General features: G+C 39.8%; 1 pseudogene; it reads left to right on the top strand.

Annotated features, from left to right (window-relative positions):
* The first annotated feature begins 294 nt into the window (after positions 1-294).
* Positions 295-1,837, top strand: LOC105742806 (annotated as a pseudogene).
* Positions 1,838-8,929: the final 7,092 nt, after the last annotated feature.

Here is an 8,929-nt window from a genome sequence, read left to right as displayed (position 1 = left end):
GGCCTGCGCTTTGGGTCTATTCAGGATCCTGCCGCCCAGGTTGTCTCATGTACATACATTTTGCCCAGTTATTTAATCAAACCCTATTCTAAGAGCTGCTATAAAGAAATTCCATAGGTAATGTAAACCAACTGACCTCGTAAAGGGAGCTTATCCAGGTGAGACTGACTTAATCACAGAGGCACTTGAAATCTGGTTTTAGAGGTTAGAACAGACAAAGCCAGATATTCAAAGCATGATGGGGATTCGCTGTACAAAAAGTTCTCCACCACTGGCTTTACAGTGGAGGGCACCATGCAGCAAGGAATGCAGGTGCCCTCTGGGAAGTAAGTGTGACTCTTGGCTTACCGGCAGCAAGAAAATGGAGATCTCAATCATGTAGCCATAGGAAGTAAATTCTGCCACAAACATAGAGGACCTGGATAGCTAGAAGCATAGCCTAGCCAACTTTTGGATTTATAACCTCATGAGCCACTGAGTAGAGAAACAGGCAAGAGGATGTGACCTAGGCTCAAGGAAGAACAAGTGAGTCACATGTATCTACTCTGAGATGGCCCACATGTTGATTTAGTAGAGGTTTGAAGAAGCTATTGCAAACATTTTGCATGATCTAAAAGAAAATATGTTGAAAGGAAATAGTCTTAAAAAGCGAACTGCAAATCTCAGCAAAGAAACGTAAACTATAAAAATAAAATCAATAGCTTTGGAGTGTGCAGTAGATTCTTAGATATGAGACCTAAATCAAAAATAACAGAAGGAAAATAGATGAATTAGATATAATGAAGATCAAGCTTCAATGCTTCATAGAACACTATTTAGAAAGTGAAAAGATAACCCAGAGAATGGGAGATTATATGATTTGTAAAACACACATTTCTTAAGAATATATACAGAAAATTTGATTTAAAAAAAAAAAAAACAGGGTCTGGGGAGATAGCTCAGTAATCTAAGCATCTGTCTGGAAAGTACAAGGACTCAGGTTCGATCCCCGGCATCACATGCCGTGCTGGTCCCATTATGCTGGCCACCGAAACTGTGCATGGTGGTCCACACCTGTAATCCCAGAACTGGGGAGGCTGAAACAGGAGGATCACTATGAGTCTAAACTGCACAGCAAGGGCCTGTATCAAATAAATAAATAAAATATTTAAAAATTGTTATTAAAAACCCCAGTTTAAACAATGGGCAAAGGACCTGAACAGACAGTCTTCAACTGATATGTGTAAATGGTCTATATGCATGAAATACTGATTAAAAAGTGGTTAAATTTTTAAAATGACTACAATACAACACAGATTGTCAAAATACTCCCGCTTGGGCCAGGCAGAGCCAGCAGTGTGGCCAGGGCGCGTCCTCAGATCACACCCTGCGGTGCCCCGCGCAAGCCATGGCGGAGGGCTTGTCAGCTGACTGAAGAGCAGATCGCTGAATTCAAGGAAGCTTTCCCTCTATCTGATAAAGATGGCGATGGAACCATCACAATAAAAGAATTAGGAACTGTCATCAGGTCAAAACCCAACAGAAGCTGAGCTGCAGGATAAGAGCAACGAAGTGGATGCCGATAGTAATGGCACCATCGGCTTCCCAGAATTTTTAACTGTGATGGCTAGAAAAATGAAAGATACATATAGCAAAGAAGAAATCCATGAGGCATTTGGAGTCTTTGACAAGTATGGAAATGGATACATGACTGCAGCAGAACTAAGTCATGTCATGACAAACTTAGGAGAAAAACTAACATGAAAAAGTAGATGAAATGATCAGAGAAGCAGAGGTTGATGGAGATGGAAAAGTCAACTATGAAGAATTTCTACAGATGATTAAAGCACCTGCTTAGGCAGATGCAGTGGCTGGGGTTGATCCCCGGCCTGCTGTGCTGCCCCTGCCCCGGGGCGCGCTGAGACAGTTATTGAGACTGGGCGTGGTGGCACATACCTATAATCCCAGCTCTTGGGAGGCTGACAACAGGAAGATCACTATGAGTCTGATCTATGTAGTGAGACCTTGTAGACCTTGTACTAAAAAGAAAAAGAATTTGTACAGATGATGACTGCAAAATGAAGACCTACTTTCAACTACTTTTTCCCCCTCTAGAAGAATCAAATTGAATCTTTTACTTACCTCTTGCAAAAAAAAAAAAAAAGAAAAGAAAAGAAAAAAAAAGTTCATTTATTCATTCTGTTTCTATATAGCAAAACTGAATGTCAGAAGTACATTCTGTCCACACACAAAATCTGCATGTATTGGTTGGTGGTCCTGTTCCCTACAAAGATCAAGCTACACATCAGTTTTACAATGTAAATAATTGTACTACCTTAATGATAAGGAAGCACTTAGAGGACTCCTTAAAGTTTCCATTTGCTAATGATTAATACGCTGTCTGGGCTGGCCAGCTTTTCATGCATGCAGCTTGACAACTGAGCACAGTCAAGCATTTGTATTAAGATTGAAAAATGAAAAAACGAATTTGAAACCTAAAAAAAAAGTACTCACACTCATTTAGAACACACTTAGCCCATCTTGCCACTTTCTGAAGCAGTTTTTGAAGCCTTCTTTTGTGAGTGTCTTTCACTTCACAATCATTGCTGCCTTGGTGTCCTGAATCAATCCAACATATTTACTTTTAATGGCCATTCTGAGTTTAGAGTAGAGCAAGTTGCTTTGTGCCCAGTCCCATGAGTCAGGTGGGCAAGTCCACGTCACAGTGTTTCCCCAAGCCTGCCTTGCTGTTGGACGGCACTCACAGAAGCATTCCCTGTAGCTTGGATCCTGCTACATAAAGATAGGAAGGAAGACAGTTCCTGCTTCAGAAAGTGGCAGGAATGGTGGGAAAAATGTGTTCAAAACAAACAGATTTTGTTTGAGGAAGATTAATGGCAACACATTTTTTATTGTAATAACTTCTAAAATTTAAACAGACACCTTATATTTTGATGATAGATCATCCATGAATCAAGGTACACAGAAGTAAGACCCTGTCTCAAAGTAAAATTTACCACCTGGACTGGCGATGTGGCTCAGTAGTAGTTTACTTGCCTAGCATGGCAATGACCCCGAGTTTAATCTCCAGTAAAGGGAGTGCCAAAAAAGGAAAGTATATTCATGGGGTTTTAGGGCTTGGAGTGAGGAGAAAGAGAATTTGGGGCAATAACTAAAGGGTATAGGGCTTTTGTTTCATTGGCATCTTGTTTGTTTTAGTGCTAAAGATCAAACTTTAGAGCCTCATACCTGCTAGGCAAATGTTCCACCAGTGAGTCATTGGCCTGATCCAGTTTCTCTGAAAATACTCTAAAAATGAATGTGGAAGTGGTTGCACATATTTGTTTAGATAATAAAAATCCATTACATTGCACACTTTAAATGAACAAGTTGTATACATGGATTTGTCCATAAAGCTACTGACATTTTTAAATGAACTAAATACATGGAGCTGGGCGGCATAGTACATGTCTATTAACTCTGTACTCAGGAGACTGAGTTCAAGGCTATCCTTGGCTACATAATGAGTTTAAGGCTGACCTATACTACACTGTGGGACCCTGTCTCAAGAAAAATAAAATAAAATAAAGTGTAGCTGGGTGTGGAGGCACACACCTATAATCCCAGAACTTCAGAGGCTGAGGACAGAGGATCACTACAAGTTCAAGGCCAGCCCAGGTTACATAATGAGCCCAAGCCCAGCCTGAACTACACAGGGAGAGTGTCTCAAAAAAAGAAAAAAAAATTTTTTGTTTGTTTTATTTTTTAAAGGTAAATCTTAAACTAAAAACTATACAATAACTGAAATGAAAATTTCAGTAGACAACAGAATAGCATACTGGAGATGGCAACTGAGTCAAAGAATGTGACAACAGATCAACAGAAATAGTTCATCTGTGAAGAACTGAGAAAATACATGTACAGAAGCAAAGAGCTCAGAAGAAGTAAAAGAATAGGAAAATGCATTCCATGAAAATAGGTGACATAAGAAAGCTATCGCTGTGTTAGCGTCAGACAAAGTAGGACTCAAAATAAAGAACATAGCTCAGTGGATCGAAGGGCCTGCTTAGGCAGACTCAGCGGCTGCGGTTCGATCCATAGCATGTGGTGCTGGCCCTGCCCCCAGAGCATGTTGAGACTGGGATTGAGACTGGGCATGGTGGCCAGCATCTATAACCCCAGCTCTTTGGGAGGCTGAACACAGGTGGATCACTAGGAGTCCGATCTACATAGTGAGACCCTGAGACACTGAGACCCTGGAGACCCTTACTAAAAAAGAAAAAAGGATACATTTAAAAAAAAGAACATTACAAATAAAAAAGAAGGAAATTTCATAATGATCAAAAAAGACAATTTATCTAAAAGATGTACAGTCTACTATACAGTTGCTGAATAAGAGCTTCAAAATTATGCAAAAATTGACAGAAATAAAAAATAGAAATCCACAAACAATATTAGAGGTTATAATAGTTCGTTTTTAGTTACTTATCAAAACAAGTATATAGAAAAATCAACAAGGAATTAGATGATGAAACATCTTGACTTAATATACACAGGATACGCTAGCTAACAACTACAGACTGCTCATCATACCCAAGTATACATGAAGAATTCACTAATGTAAAATATACACAAAGCAATAACTTTCTATAAATTTTAGAAGTTCAAAATCATATGGATGCAATTAAATTAGAAATTAGGTACACAAAGACATGTAGAAAATATGTATACACTGGAATGGCTTGGTTGAACTAATGTATGCATTACCTCTCACAATGTTTTTGTTCTGAGAATACTTAAAATCTGTTCTCTCAGAAATTTCAAGTATATAATATTATTAAATATAACCACCATGATATTCAATTATTTCTTGAATTCACTCCTCTCTTCTAGGTGAAATTTTGTTTCTATTGTCTAAAATCTTCCCAGCCTCCCAACCCTCTAGTGATATTGTTTGAGTCCCATATTCTCTTGGTCTATGGATTGCTTCAGGCAACTTTCTTTCCCCAAAACTATAGTGAAAATACTGACTGGTATCACTGCTAATTATTACTACTACTTTTTTAAATTTTTTTATTTTTTTGGCGGAACCAGCGATTGAACTCAGACCCTTGAGCTTGCCAGGGAAGCACTTATTCTACTGAGCCATCTCCCCAGCCCCCATTACTACTTTTTAAACACTGCCTATGAGCCAGGTGCTTCCAAAGCATACTGCTAGTATTCTCCTATTTACTACTTACAATAAGATTCTTAGTCCTCTTTAGAGAGGCTCAGAAGCTCAGTACTTGTCCTTACAATCAGTATAAGGTTGAACTGTGTATTATAAGAACCCAGATCACTCTTATTTTAAAAATCCTAAACATTAACAGCTATATTATAATACCAACAGAGAAAAATCAGAGGATATGTTAGCCACATTTTCCTATACTAGTCACTTTCCTGTTGGAGGGGCAAAATACATGAGACAGACAACCTAAAGGAAATGTACTTGGGTTCATATTTTCAGTGTGCTTAGTCTATGGTCAGTAGACTACCAAGGAGAAACTGCATGGTGAAAGGGCACAGTGATGGAAAAGCTGTTCACCCCACAGTGGCCAGGAAGAAAAGTAGGTGGAGAGGGATGGGAGGTCAAGAATACACCCTCCAGGGCTGGGGAGATAGCTCAGTGCAAGGACCAGGATTCAATTCTCAGTACCGCATGCCCTGTGGGACCTGGTACCCCAGGCGTGCCATGCCAGCCACTGACACTGGGAGTAGTGGTACATGCCTGTAATTCCAGTGCTAGGGAGGCTGAGACAGGAGGATCCCTACAAGTCTGAGCTGCATAGCAAGACCCTGTACCAAATAAATAAATGAATAAAAGATTTTAAAATATACACCCCTGAGGTTACACCCCAATGACACAACTCTACTTAATATAGGGGCAGATTGGGGGGACATAAAGAAAACCCAAGGACAAAATATGGACAACTCAATAGTGTCAAATCATCATATGCTTATCTGGGGCTGATGATTGTAAAATCATCATTTTTATCTGTGTAGTATATACTTGAGAAAATGTACCCAAGAATCCTTACGAAAGTGTCTTCCACATTTAGTTTTGCTGACTTTGTCCCCTTTCCAGAAACAAAGATGAAGACTCTGATTCACCTAAACCACCAATCAGGGGAGCAGTTATTTTTAGGAACCAGCTCACCCCAACAGTATGACGTGCTCTCACATTCCCGCGCCATCCCAAGAGGGTTGTTCCTAGCTTGCAGCACCACTTGTTGCTAACATAGCTTTTCTTCTGCTTTCTTTGCATTTGCTGTTTACTATACCAGCTTTTCACTCTCCCATTTTCTCTGGGAGCCCCACTTCTATTCTCTTCATCAGAGTGAGGGCAAGGACCCAAAGAGAGGCGGAGGGTCACCCAAAGACCCCCAATGGGTGCAACATGACTACATACCCACCCCCTCCTAGAAGCACACCCAGCTATGAACTCATTAGCTGGTAAGTATAATGCCCCACAATCCAATCACCTTCCTGTGCCCCACCTCTGAACATCAGGACTTGGGGAGACTTTTTTTTATCTAAACCATAACAGAGTGGTAAAGAGAAAGATGTAAAAGCTTGCCACTGCTTTCCAAGCCAGAAATAACAGTACTCAGAAAATGAGAACTCCAGGACTGGCCAAATAGCTCAGCAGACTAAAGCGCCTGCAAGCAGGCACAGGGGACAGAAGTTTGATCCCCAGGCCTGTGGTGCTGCCCCACCCTCACCCACCGTGTGCTGAGATGGCAGTTGAGACTGGGCATAGTGGCACGTGCCTGTAATCCTAGCTCGTGGGAGGCTGTAAACAGGCAGATGTGAACACACCCTGTACAGACCATTCCCTAAAGATAAAAAAAAAGAAAAAAGAAAATGAGACCGCCACACGAGGCATAATGGTGCATACTGTAATCCCAGCACTCTAGGAGACAGACACAGGAGAATTACAAGTTAGAACCCAGCCTGGACAACTTAACAAGACCCTATCTCAAAATAAAAAATACATTTTAAAAAGCTAGGGATGTAGTTTGAGCGGCAGGCCCTGGGTTCAATCCCAAGGGGTAGAGAGATAAAGAGGGGAAGGAAGACGAAGAGGGAAAGGGTGAGAGAGGCAGAGCAGAGCGGAGCAGAGCCAGCCAACTCTCCAGCTAACCATGACTTCCCTGGTAGTAAGGGCACTGGTCATGACACTCTCAGACACAGGAAATCTCAAAGGTGTCCCAGGAAAATAAATAAAAAACTGGAATGACACAAGGATTGAGGGAGAGAAAAAATATGAAATGCTAACTTTTGTACAGGTGGCTAAGTTTACTTTTCCTTTGTGAGCCTAATTATTATTTCTGATGTGAAACAAAGCTATGTGCAAATTCATATCTGTTAGTTTGGCACGAGGTAGCAACCTAAATGAAAAACTTGAGATGGAAAAAAAATCACTGCTTATAGCAGCATGCAGAACCAGAGTGATGCAATTTTCATTGCATGTCTCCTCAAGTCGAAGAATTCATTAGCACCTATAGAGCACTTGAGTAATTTTAAACAAAGCAAGTTACAATATTTAACCATAAGGTCATCCTGCTTTGTAGTTTTATGACTTTATATTAGAAGTTTAAATACACCAATTTCTTCAACATTAAATACTGATATAAAATAACCTCTTCACATTCTTTCTCTTTTAAGTCTTGGTCAATCATAAAATTTTCTAAATAATATATTTTCAAGAGTAATATTACATGATTGAAGTTAGTTTTTGCCACTAAAATAGAGAAAGACATACCATACTGCTCTGTTCTGTTCTAAATAAATGTTCATTTACTCTGGTTTTTCAATAGTAGACCATGATTAATTTGAGTAAGAAGCTCTCAGCTGTTTTCCTTTTACCAGTAACTTATCTCCAATGGATAATATGGGGCCCACCAGCCTTTTTTTTTGTGCTAAAGAACCTAATCCCTAGCCCAAATCAAATATTCTGGAATGAATGTATTTAATCTCACCCCTGCCAATCCCATCCTTGCTCCAGGGTGTTTAATCAGCTAAGGCTGTTTGCTTAAACTAAATTACTACACGGAGGAATTTCCTACTAATTCTATCATAAACACTAAGAGGCAAAACTAACAATGATAAAACTGTATCATCTTAATAGAAAATACTAACACCATGGGCTGAATTGTGTCACTTCTCAAAAATCTTCTGTTGCAGTCTTAACCCTCTGCCCCTCAAAATGTAACTATTTAGAGGTAGTCTCCACAGATGTAACTGAGTTCTACAGAAGTTGTTAGGGTAAATCCTAATCCAATATGACGGGGTCCTTATGCAAACAGGGAAACCAGGACACAGACACATACGAAGAGAAGATGACACTTGGGTACACAGAGACAGCCACCTCCCAGCAAAGGAGAGAGGAAGGAACAAGGGCCTCAGAAGAAAACAACTCTATAGTTACTGCGATCTCAGACTTCCAGGCACCAGAAGTGAAAAAAAAAAAAAAAAATTCTGGTTTTGTGATACTTTGTTAAACCAGCCCTAGCAAACCTATATAGCTAGGGGCCAGGGAGATGGTTCAGTAGAATAAGCGCTTCGCTGGCAAGAGCAAGGGTCTGAGTTCAATCCCTGGTTCCACTGGAAAAAACAAACAAACAAACAAACAAACAAACAAAAAACCCTATATAGCTATAAAGGGAAACAATCTGTTTGTGGTGTTTAAGATACAATGAAAGACGCTGAGGGCACTGATATAATAAGCCACAGAAGCAAAAGAGATAGTAAAATTACTTTTTGTGGCACCAGAAAAAATTGTAATGAAATGGAATGAATTAAGATGTGTAAATAGTTATACAAACTTTCCTCAAAGAATTATGTACTACCAACGTGTACCAATAAAATTTAAAAAGGGACATGATAAATAAACAGCCATACAGGTAAA

The sequence above is a fragment of the Octodon degus genome, unplaced genomic scaffold, assembly GCF_000260255.1.
Source record: "Octodon degus isolate 3935 unplaced genomic scaffold, OctDeg1.0 scaffold00075, whole genome shotgun sequence".
In the NCBI taxonomy this organism is placed as follows: Eukaryota; Metazoa; Chordata; class Mammalia; order Rodentia; family Octodontidae; genus Octodon; species Octodon degus.
The sequence above is the reverse complement of the archived record's forward strand: the minus strand, read 5'-3'. Positions and strand labels throughout refer to the sequence as shown.